This window comes from Protopterus annectens, chromosome 12.part0 (assembly GCF_019279795.1).
Source record: "Protopterus annectens isolate FY-2018-M chromosome 12.part0, PAN1.0, whole genome shotgun sequence".
Lineage (NCBI taxonomy): Eukaryota > Metazoa > Chordata > Ceratodontiformes > Protopteridae > Protopterus > Protopterus annectens.
Window position 1 is genome coordinate 37,844,170 of NC_056746.1, and position 12,889 is coordinate 37,857,058.

General features: G+C 40.5%; 1 protein-coding gene across 3 annotated transcripts in view; it reads left to right on the top strand.

The window, feature by feature from the left end:
• Positions 1-12,889, top strand: part of LOC122816344 (lipopolysaccharide-induced tumor necrosis factor-alpha factor homolog) — a 417,476-nt gene that overhangs the window by 124,761 nt on the left and 279,826 nt on the right. The window lies entirely within an intron of this gene.

Below are 12,889 nucleotides of genomic sequence, written 5' to 3' on the forward strand. Positions count from 1 at the left end.
GATGCCGACAGCCTGGACAGTTACACACCTGTATCTAATCTACCTTTTGTCAGTAAGGTCCTTGAAATGATGGCCTTTATGCAGATATATTTCTATCTACATGATAATGAGATCTATATTCCATTCCAGGGTGGTTTTAGATCAAAGCATAGTACTGATTCCAACCTTATTAGCCGCTGCCTTGTGGCGAGAGATATGTGATGTTATTCTATGTTGATATATTTAGATCTGTTCTATTAATTTGACATTGTGGACCATGAAAGTCTGTTAGATCACATGGCACACTACTATGGCATCCCAGTGTTGTACATCAGTGGTTTGCTCACTGTATGCTGTCTGAAATTAATTCCTCATCTCCCTACCTACCTATTAACATGCCCAACACTGCCGGGTTCCATCATTTGTCTATTATTGCTTAGTTTGTACATATTTCCACTCTGAAAAGTTATTCAAGATACAAGTCTCAGTTTCTCTCTGATGCTGATGGTACGTAATCCTACCTCTTCTTTCCTCGAGACTCCACAACAGTTTGAAATAAACTTGCCTCTGACTTGGAAGGCATCCACAATCATCATCAGTCTGAATACCAGCAAGACAGCCACTATGACCATTTATGCCAGTATGTATAATTCATCAGTGCAAGTTTTGGCATCCCATATCATCTATATCAGTGACAGGCTGGACTTTGATGTCTAAGGTTGTAATGGTAACATCAGCTTACCTTTAAGAACCAGGTTTCAGAAGTTATCAATTCATCCTTCTATTAATAGAAGAATATCTATTTGAATAAGCTTCTTATTTCATCTGCTGCTTTAACCACTGTGTTTCATATGCTTGGACTAATGCAATGTGCTACCAGACACTGAATTGGATTGATTACATCTGATGTAGAACTCTACTGGCTGGCTACTAACTGGGTGGCTAGACACCATCATATTATACCAGTTCTCCAGAGATGGTACTGGCTGATCATTCAGTCTTGTATTGCTTATAAAACCTTCATCTTGTTTTTTTATTATTATTATTATTAGGTATGTTAGAAAATATGATGCTTGATAACAAAGCATTTAATGATAGGAAATATGCTTTGTGGTGGTCAGTAGCAGAAATTCCTGATGGAAAAATGTGCCTAAAAAGATGAAAGGTTGTTAACAGTCTACAGAAAAGGGCTGCACTTTCTTCATCTTAAAAAAAATGAATACTTTGAAGACAGTTTCATTAGGGCTGGATATGTACACAGCTGCAGTCAGGTGTTCTTTCCCAAAGCATGGGAATACTGGTTATGAACACATTTAAAAGAGTGGGATTGTAGAATATTAATAAAAAATATATTATATGAAGTACACCCGTTCATATTTATTCCTCTTTAAGAACATTTTTCTTGCAGAAACAGATTAACTACATGGAGATTGATGGCATATATAGTAACGATACCAAAGATATAAGTTCATATTAGGTACTAGGCTATTGGCCCAAAGGCCTAAGTAAACCTAGCCAACAAGGTTCCCTGGCATACACCAACCAAAATAGTTATTTTCCTGTGCCCCTGTCAAGCAGAGACACAGAAGTGATCCCCAGGGTATATTTCCTATTTCTCATCCACTTATCAAGATTTTATTTGAAGAGTGCTAATGAGGAACTTTGCTTGACATAGATGGGTAGCTTGTTCCAGAGTATAATAAGTTTCTGGGACAGGAATCAATCCCTCCAGCAGGTCCTGTTTATTGTGGTGACAAGGTTTAGATCCCTGGAGCGTGTAGCTCAGAGGGATTGGGATTTCTTTAGGTGTAGCATGTCCAACAGCTCTGGGTTTGACATAGCTTTATATGTTAGGCAGAGATCTCCTTGGAGTAGGCGATATTCAACAGAGTAAAGCTTGAGTTTTTTGAGACTGTCAGTGTAGGGCATCTGTTTGAGGCCAGTAATTGTCTTTGTGAGGTACTTCTGTGGCCTTTCCAGCTGCTGCAGATGTCTTGTGACTGAGGTACATTCCAAAAGGGGCATTGTGCTCTATAATGGGTCTAATGAGTGTCGAGTGGAGGGGAAACAATGACCTCTTTTTTTCTGGATGAGAATCCTTTTGTGATGAGGTGTGCCACATAGAAGGATTTCCTGACTACTGTGGGGATGTGATTATCAAAGGAGAGACTACTGTCCACCTGGGTCTCAAGGTCTCTTATCACACATTCATCATTAAGTAGACTGCAGTTTATGTGGCAGTTCATGGCTACAGAGTTTTTACCAAAGGGGATGACAATGCACTTTTTGGCATTGAGCTTGAGGCCATGCCTCTGACACCAGGCATCTGTTTCAGTAAGGCCCTTCTGTAGGATGCCCACATAATTTGGAAACTTGACTATAACTCCTAGTTTGCAGTTATCTGTGAACTTCATCATCCAAAGGCCTTCTGTGTTAGCCTGTACTTATACCTAGTTTAGTGAGTTTAACTATAATCCCAGAATGGGGGATGGTATCAAAAGCCTTGGCGAGGTCAAGATAGGCTGTGTAAACCACCTTACCCTTGTTTACAGTTTTGCTGACTGGCTCAAAGAAGTCGATCAGGTTCAGAAGGCATGGTCTGCCTTTCACAAACCTGAACTGGGTGGGGTCCAGAGTTTGGAGGTTGCCAATGTCTTTGTTTATGATTTCCATGATGATACGTTCCATGGCCTTACAGACCAGGCTCGTCAGGCTAATAGTGCAATAGTTCCCAGGATCAGTGGTGGCTCCCCCTTTGTGGAGTGGGATAACTGTTGCTGTGCACCATTCAGTGTGCACAAAGCCTAACTTGAGACTATGATTGAACATGGTGCTTAGGTGGGGAGTCAGTTAGTTCTGAAGTTCATGTTAAACGCAGCTTGGGATGTTGTCCAGTCCTACGGATGCTGTGTTTTTGGTTTTAGAGAGTGTAGCTTTTACCTGCATTGATGTGATTACAGGGACTCTGCAGTCTTCCTATATAGATATGGGCCCTTTAGGGGATGGGGGGGGGGGTAAAGTTAGCACTGAACCTATCTGCCAGGATGTTGGCAATATCAGTTGGTTCTGTAATTTTCATGCCGTTGTGCTGTAACTCAGAGCAGATCTGGGTGCTGCCATTGAGAATCTTGACATAGCTATATAATGCTTTGTGGTTGCCCTTAGAATCAGTGGTGATTTTGTTTTCATAGCAAGCTTTGGAGGATCTTATAAGGGATCTCAGCTTTTTACTGAGGCTGACCAGGGAGCTCCTCCACTCTTGGGATTTTACTCTCTTTTGCAGCACTTTCTTCCTTCTGTTGTAGAGTTTGTTTATGGCAGGAGACCACCAGATTGGCTTCTTTTTTTTGGAGGATAGCGTCTTGGTTCTGTTTGGGATAGCACGATCCACGCACTCATGTAAGTGCTTACAGAGTACATCTGTGTAGGATTCAGCACTTGTAACTGTATTACCCATCTGCATGGGTGTCATGAAGTTTGCCACTTCTGTCTTAAGAAGCATGAAGTTGGCTTTGGAGAAATTTTTTTACCATGGGTTCCTTAATGGTGGGTGAGGGCAGGCTGCAGATATCTAGGGTGATTAGCTTATGGTCGGATCTGACCAACGAGGAGTTGACTTCAGGTGTGGAACACTGGTTACTCATGTTGGTAATGATTAGTCTAGGATATTGTTGCCCCTGGTGGGGTGTGGATAAGTTGATCCAGGGCATTGAAATTTATGAATTCCAGAAAGCGTTGAGTGAAGGAGTTGGTATATGAGTAGTGTTCCCAGTTAATGGTGGGGTAGTTGAAATCTCCCATTATTAGGGTGTTTGGTTGAACTCTAATATTTTCCAGTATGTCAAGAAAAGGGGAGTGGGAATCCTGGGGCATGGTGGGGGATCTGTAGAAAGCTACTATTTGGATTGCAGTTTTGCCCAGAGTTAGTTGCACTTGGATAATGTTGGATGCATTATGCTGCGCAACTACCCTGGAGGTGTGGATATCCTTGATGAATATGGATACACCTCTGCCTTTGGTGTTCTGGTCCAGGTTAGATGGCCAAAAAGTGTGGTATGAGTTATAACCTGGTGGTGCAGGGGTGTTGTCTGGAGCCTTGAACCAGGTCTCAGTCACTGCACAGATATCGATGTTCTCCATTTTAAGGAATGCCTCGTGTGAGTGCATTTTGAGATTTAGACTTCTAGCATTGAGTAGCATTACCCTCAGTTTGTGCTTGCCTGCTTCTGTTACGGTGGTGAATTTGTCATTTGAACCTTGCCTAAAAAAGGCACTACAGGGGCAGCAAGATCCTTAGCCAGTATCTGGAATCCCAGGGGTGACAGGTGCAGGCCATCTCTGGCAAAGCATTGTGGTCTGTCGACCATGTCGTCCCAGGCAGACAGATATTGGATCCCCTTAAAATGACACCAGAAGCTTAGCCAATTGTTGAAGTCAATCATTTTGTCCTTGTAGTGCGGTATCATTCTGGGTGATGGCAGGATGCTACTCAGGGCTAGGGTCATACCTGCCTAGGCTACAAGATCGGAAAGCTCTTCCATGTCTCTTTTCATGTAGTCCAGGGAGGTACGTCTCAGATCATTCACACCAACATGGACAATGACAGATTAATGTTTGTACTTGGTGTGGAGTGACCTGAGTCCGTGGGTTATGTGGCAGATCCTGGTACCCGACAGGCAGCTGACAGTAACCTTCTCCTTGTTTCGCCTGGTGAGTGGGACATCAGTTTGCCTGACTATAGAGTCACCTATGACTAGTGTGTTGGGTAGGTTGTTTTGCCTTATGGGCTGTGGTTTATTGGCACACTGAGTCTGTGGGCTATGTGTCATTTGGGTTGTGTTGGGGGTGGAGGTTGCTTGCATTTCTGCTTTCGAGGTCTCTGTTGCTTGAGCAGATTATTATTTCAAGCATCTGTGAATGTTTTTGTGTTTCTATGTGTGGATTTTGGTGGTGTAGGTTTAGTGGGACTATGTGATGAGTGTGGTGTGGTGCAAGTGTTTACCTTCTCCACTTGACTGTCAAGTTCAGTCTTGTTTGGAGAGAGCTTTACCTCCAGTTTGGCTAGATAAGTGCATCTCTCACAGGTTGAGGTGTGTTGGGTGGTAGGAGGAGAGGGCTGTCTGTGTACATGAGGCAATTGCTACATTGCCCCAAGATGCCCAGATTCATCAGCTAGACAGGAGAAAACACTGGGAGCTGACCCTTGGACATGCCTGAATAAAAAACTACTTTCCAATAGACAAGTGAGGAAAGTGAGTATAAGAGCTGTTTTTCTCTAAGCAAGTGAGGAAAGTAAGTACAAAACGGTTTTTCTCTAGGTAAAGAGGAAGGTTGAGTGCTGTAGTACTTTTTAGCTTATTTAGTACTAACAACAAGTTCTGAACAAGTGCTGAGCATGAATAAGCAAATTCAAGTTCTAAAACTAAGAATCTGTACCTGGATCTTGTGGTACATAGGCTACCTAGTGCTTACCACTCCCACTGATAAGCTTGAATGCTCCCTTCCAACACATAAAGGCTTGAGGGGCTCAGAAGCTTACATACAGTCTTGGATACAGCAAATCTGTATTTGGACTAGACTAGTTACAGGAAAGGTGGGAAACAAGTGCAAATGCTGGCTTTTAAACCAGAAAGTTGAAAGAGATGGAAAAACTGCCAAACGGCCAATAAACTACAATTTCTGGGCCAGAAACCAGTCTTGTGGTAGATAGGCTACCTAGTGCTTACCACTCCCACTGATAAGTTAGAAGGCTACCCTCCAACACAGAAAGGCTTGGGGTCTCAGAAGCTTACATACAGTCTTGGATACAGCAAATATGTATCTGGACTAGACTAGTTACAGGAAAGGTGGGAAACAAGTGCAACCGCGGGCTTTTAAACCAATAAGTTGAAAGATATGGAAAAACTGCCAAACGGCCAATAAACTACAATTTCTGGGCCAGAAACCAGTCTTGTGGTAAATAGCCTACCTAGTGCTTACCACTCCCAATAATATGTTAGAAGGCTTCCCTCAAACACAGAAAGGCTTGGGGGCACAGAAGCTTACATACAGTCCTGGATACAGCAAATCTGTATCTGGCAAATATGGAAACCAGGAAAGGCAAGAAGATCTGAAATGGAAAGATGAAAAGTATGATGAATGACACAAGTGATGCAAGGACGGAAATTCAGAGCTAAAATGCTTTCTAAAGTTAGAAAAGCTCTCTATAATTGCATTTCTTTATAAAGGAATGGAATAGTCTAGAAGGAAATAAGTGTGTGTCATTATTTATTTATTTTATTTTATTTCACATTTGTTTACTGGAAAAGTCCGACTGGGTGATCACCCATTTTCAGCAGAGACCCAGGGAGAAAAGCTGCACATACAGAGAAATACTTACAGTTCACTAAACATGACATGGAATGATTACAGTTCATACATGCACTAAGTTCTACTATGATAATTTACAAGATAAGGTAACAAAGTTGAAGGAAATAAAAAACAGTAGAGAGAAAAAGAATACTTAAAACTCATAGGTACACCATCTAGGAGAAAGAGCTGATAGTTGTTTCTACAGTTTGATATTCAAAATTTTGTATACCAAATTCTTTTTTTTTTTTTTTTGAGGATGAAGAGAAAGTTGTGGTGAGTGGTAGGAATGATAATGGGGGATAATAGTGGTGTTAGTAGTTTTTGAAAGATGAGTGAAACTCAGATGTAGTACAATATTGTCGCTAGTCTGATGTATTTCATTAAACAATACAGTGTAATTGGGATAGTACTGTATATCTTGTAAGACTAGCCTGGAGTGTTACATGAACACAGCCAATAGTTGGTTAGGTGATTTTTAAGGATTTTTTTAAAATTAGCTTTGTTTCTTATGTTTCTAATAGAGTCTCGGACAGCGATCCAGAGTTTTGCTACATGGCTGGAGTAAAGTGTTTCTCCTGCCATATTCGTAGCCCTGATTACTTTTAGGAAGGATTTGTTGGTGGAGCGAAGTGTGCAGTTATTGAAGCAAGGTATTATTAGGTTCTAGACAGGTGCCATTTTTTCAGGTTGGTGGAGTATTTTATGTGACGTTATCAGTTGATTATGGGACATTGGGTGAGGCAATTCTAACCAGAAGAGTTGTTTTAGACAAACCAGAGACCAGTTGGCATAATAGTTAAGGTCTTTCCTCCCATGCATAAGATACAAGGTTTGATCCTGACCTCTGAGCAATGCCTGTTTGGAGTTTGCACATTCTCCCTGTGTCTCCATGGGGTTTCTCCCATGTCCAATAAAACATGCTGAGTGATTCCATCTCAGACTCACCGATGAATGGAGCTGTGGGCAGCAGCACAGACTCTACATGGTGCCCTATAGGGGGAAGAGTTGTACAGACCAACCTATTTTGGCATCTACTGTGGTGCACAGTATCCTCAAGACAGGAGAACACTGATCACAGACTGTGCACCCTGGCAGGGCTAGCCACTCGACGGTGTAAAATATGGCTCTAGGTGATTCAGTCATGTTGATTAATGTCACCAAAATGGGGTTGGGTAGTTACTGGTGATAAGTGGGTTTAGGACCTGGCCTACTCTGACCTATGCCAGGGACCCTTGCTAACGGTGGGAGGGGTATATGTGCCCCTATTGGCCAGTGTATGCCCTCCATAAAAGCCCAGCCTGGGTTACCTGGGATAGCTGAATTGAGCGAAAGCTGGACATGAAACCAACTAACCTGCCAAACATGAACTGAAAATTGCTACACTTAATGCAGGTTCACTGACAGGATGCAGCTTGGAAGTGGATGACATGATGATATGGAGGAGGCTGGACATCCTTTGTATCCAAAAGATGAGATGGAATGGCAGGGCAGCAAAGCCACTCGGCTTAGGATCCAGACTCTACTACTCAGGAGGTGGACAGGCTAGAAATGGTGTGGAAATTGTGATGAGACAGAAACTTCAGAAGGCAGTGAAGGATATCATCAGAATTAATGACAGACTCATGGCAATCAGATTCCAGTGTAATGATAGGGGAGTATTCATAATCTCAGTCTGTCCCCCACAGCAGGGTTGTGATAGTGAGAAAAAGAGGAGGTGGACAGGCTAGAAATGGTGTGGAAATTGTGATGAGACAGAAACTTCAGAAGGCAGTGAAGGATATCATCAGAATTAATGACAGACTCATGGCAATCAGATTCCAGTGTAATGATAGGGGAGTATTCATAATCTCAGTCTGTCCCCCACAGCAGGGTTGTGATAGTGAGAAAAAGAGGAGGTGGACAGGCTAGAAATGGTGTGGAAATTGTGATGAGACAGAAACTTCAGAAGGCAGTGAAGGATATCATCAGAATTAATGACAGACTCATGGCAATCAGATTCCAGTGTAATGATAGGGGAGTATTCATAATCTCAGTCTGTCCCCCACAGCAGGGTTGTGATAGTGAGAAAAAGAGTGCATTCAGACAGCAGTTGCAGGACCAACTAGATAAAGCAGGACAACACGAATTGGTGTTGATAATGGGTGCCTTGAATGCACTTATCGGGGCAGACAGAACAGGATATGAGGACTGTCTGGTCCACAGGGGTGGGGCAACAGGAATAAAGAAGGAGAAGTCATTCTAGACTTCTGCCTGGCAAATGGCTTGATAGTAGCCAACACATGGTTCAGAAAGAGAGACAGTCGCAAGATCATATACAAGAGTAGGCAACATGCAACTCAGGTAGACTTCCTCCTAGTAAGAAAAAGGCATTGGGGTAGAATCCGTGATTGCAAAGTCATTCCCAGTGAAATAGTTGGCCCACAGCATAAACCACTAGTTGCCACAATCAGCTGCAAACAATGGTCAGAGAAGGCTCTAAGGTCAACAGAGACTAGGCTGAAGACCTGGAAGTTGACTGTAGAGAAAATACAACAGTTCAAGGAATTACCCCGGGCTCTAGCACCCCAAGAAGAGGAGGAAATGGGTGGAGTTGAAGAAGAATGGCAGTGCCTAAAAACAACATGTGTTAAGACTACAGAAAAGATATGTGGCTGAGCCAGGTATGGAAATAAGGTACATAAGGAAAGCTGGTAGTGAAATGCAGAAGTCCAGGAAGTCATCAAAAGAAAGAAGGAGTGTGGGGCGGAGCCTGAATGGCTAACTGTTAGCAGGTTTTTTGAGTTTCATAAAACTACACTAAAATACAGGAAAATATTAATTGTATTCTAACAAAAATAAAAAAAATACTGTTACTAATCTTCTAAACTACAAATATTCCAACTTTGAAGTGGAGTCTTCAAGATTTTCCTGTCAAAATATACTGGAGATTATCTCAACTGTGTGGAAATGAATAATTCAAAGAATTCCCACTCTGACTCTTCACTGAAAAAGGAAATTCAGTTGATGTCATCTACGCTTCATGATCTGTCTCTAAAAATGGACAGATTTACATATAATTTAGAAAGTCTCAAAGAAAATTGCCAAAAAAAACCTGATATCTTAAGGAAATTGTACAACAACAAACCAAAATAATGGACACCGAAACTTCACTTACTGACATCAATGGGAGACTCAGGGAAGAAGACTGCCGGTGTGAATTTCTCTTACAGAAAAACAACTGGTTGATCAATAAATTAGACGACCTGGAGAATAGAGAAAGGAGAACAAACATAAGAATTTTTGGTCTCCCTGAAAAATCAGAAGGTGAGGGCATTATTTTATTCTTAAATTCTTGGCTTCCTGAAATACTAGACTTAAAAGAAGGTCTATCTAATGGAATAGAGTGAGCACACAGACCCACAGGAAAAACAATTCCTTCCGGACCTACTGTACCTCCTAGGTCTATAGTAGTTAAGTTTCTATCATATCTGGATAACGACCTTATACTTAAATCCACTTGGAGCAAAAGTCCCATAACTTAACAAGCAAAGTCAAATAAGATTTGATAATGACTATTCTTCAAGAGTACTAGAACTAAGAAAGAAAACTTGGCCACTAGTGAGACTTTTTAAACAAAATAAAATAAAAGCTCAACTTGTCTATCCAGCAAAAATTCAAATTTTCTACTCAAATCACATGAGAAACTTCAACAATATTGAAGAAGCAACTTCATCAAAAACAGTAATATAATTTCTATCCCAGAAGAAATGGATTAGGTGCATATTCCACCTTGAAACGATCTTCAGAAAAAAACAACTGGTCAGATGTGAGGAAGAAGAAACAAAAAATTAACTTAAAAATAGGGTCTATATTATTAAGTCGACCGCTTACTTACCCGAATGCCTAAACGTCAACTCGTCTTCATCAAACCATGAAAACATCGATCGTCCAGAAGAGCGAAAGCAGAAATGTCAAATCGTCATGGTTGGCCTTCTGCGGTATAGCTCCGTAAGGTAGGTGTGCGATAGTTACGGACCTTAGGGTTAGGATGCGGGTTAAGTGCATACATGGTGGTATATGTAAGATTTAGTGTATGGTTAGAAGTCGTGTTTAGTTTAGGGTTAGAAGTGGGGTTTTGGTTAGTATATGTATGTGGTTTATTTAGTTTGTGTAGGTAGTATGTAGCAGGTGGTGGGGAGGGAGAAGTATGACAGTTCGATTTTTTAAATTTCGTGGTTTAGGGCATTCGTTGCTTATGTGGTTCGATTATGACGGGTCGACATTTAGGTATTTGATGAAGTAAGTGGTCGACTTTATAATATAGACCCTAAAAATACTGATGTTTCTAAATCTCGGAAAGCATCAAGTAAAGTATGAGTCTCTTACTAAGCTAACAGAAAGGTTTGTTTACTTATTTCTTTCACACAGACATAAATCTGCTTCATCTGTCCTTTATACATGCACCACATAAGTTGTTTATCATTAACTTTAATAGTACTTATCTTAATAACATTACTTTTATTAGTAGCCTAACAGAGTGGTAGTAGTTGTCTACACACAAGTTTTTCATTTCTTTTCAAATTACTGCCTGTACTGTTATGCAAGGGCTTTTATTTATTATTTATTTATTTTCATAATTGTCGAGCTATGTATTGAGTTATAAATTAGGTATGAGAGTGTTTATATCCTGGAGGTAGTTTTTCAAGTGCTATTTTGGGAAGGAGTATAGTTTGTGCTTTCTGTCAAGTACCACTTTACTTGCTCTTGTTTATTTATAAAAAAGGAAACCGATCTCCGTTTAACTAATGGATTCCTTGGCAAACCGTTTCTTTGACAATTTTTTCTCCACTGCGAATGTCTGCTTGCATACTGAAAGGGCCCTTACATCTCATAGTGAAGATAGCAGCTTGCTTGAATGTGTTTGCCTAGTAAGCCCTTCTGACATGCACAGCTCCACTCAGCTTCATCTGCATTATTTCTGAGGATCGCCACTAGTTGAGTTTGCATAAAGCATTGTCAGTGTTTTGAAGAGAAGCTAGGCTGGTTTTGCTTCCCTGGGTATGTTCCATAGTGTAGCTGGTTAATCAACATTGTCGTGTAGGTTTCTTCAGTTTAGTGTGCCTGCATTTACCTAAAGCAATGTTTGTTCATTGATTATTACTTGGCCATGGTTGTCTATGAACAGCATGGAGACTGCGTAATCATGTACATGCATGTGACTTTATCTGCGACTTCCTTTTGGGATGGAAAGAGAACAGAATTTATGGGAGGAAACGGAGAGCTTGATTAGTGAGATATGAAGCTCCAACTCTTAAGAAGTGAGTTTATTCCAATTTAATAGTGAATGCTAAGTTGTGACCCCTAGAGTTCTCTAGGCCTGTTTCCGAAGCTGTCCTTCTTTAATCTGATCACGGCTCATTTGGGACGAGAGCTATATGACTGTAAACATATTAGTTTGCAGTATTGTATTGTATCAAATATTGGTTTGTGATGTGTTGCTGTGTACAGGACAGCTTTGAGGGTCGGATGTGATGAGGGAGATTTGGTGGATTGTGTGCGGGAATAGGTTGTAACTAAAAAAGGGAAATAGCTCCTAAATAAGCTCATCATATATAGAGGTGAATAGTGCTTGAAGATAGGAACATTTTCCCAAACAGGACAGCTGCACACTTTGATTATAGCACATTAACAGGTATAAAAGTTTTTGATTTATAAGTAGGATTGTGCATAAGTACTGATCTTTACTTAGTCCCGTTTGTGTAGATTGCTGGTATTTAATGTAGTGAAATTATTGCTGCTCCTTAAGTTTTTTTTTTTTGGTTTTTTTTATGCTTAAACATTAAGCTGACATTTTTACACACTGAAGGAAATGCGAAGCTTTAACACAGTATTAAAGGGATTTAGGGAAAATATTGCATAGCCTATATCTCACCCATACCCTGAATCTTGAATGTTGAAGTGAAGTTGGAGAATTTGAAAGAATGGCATGTTTATATTATTTGTAATGTTTTCCCAATGGTTGAATCTGGTGTTTTACTTGTATAGATGTAGATTGGGACTGAAGAAAATTGCTGGTCTTTTATAACTAGTATGACATTGACGTTTTAGCCATGAAACTTAGAGAATGAAAAGGAAACAGGTTCATTCAGATGCGGCCTGACATGAAAAAAATACTAGCAACTTGTTTACATGAAGTTATTTTCACACTATTTTAGGCGGGTGGTGCAGAGTTTTTTTTTTCTACCTGCAATTTCCGGACTGAGACACTTTGATAAGTATAAGTCTAGAATTTAAAAACAAAAAGAAGTACAACGAAAGTGAGTCTTAAAACAGGTTTACTAAGAAAACTTAAAGTGCTTTTCGCTTGTAACTAAACAAGCTTCTTCAGAAGTTAAAACCGATTACATACACATTCCATTTGAATCACAAATATGGTGACGTTATACAACCCGCCCATGCGGCGTAAACCTGACCTTAAAGGTATAAATGTTATATGACAAATTTAATTTAATTTATTAAAACAAATAACAGCAACACCCTCAAACTGTCTAAAACCGCTGACAATAAACCAGACTAATTA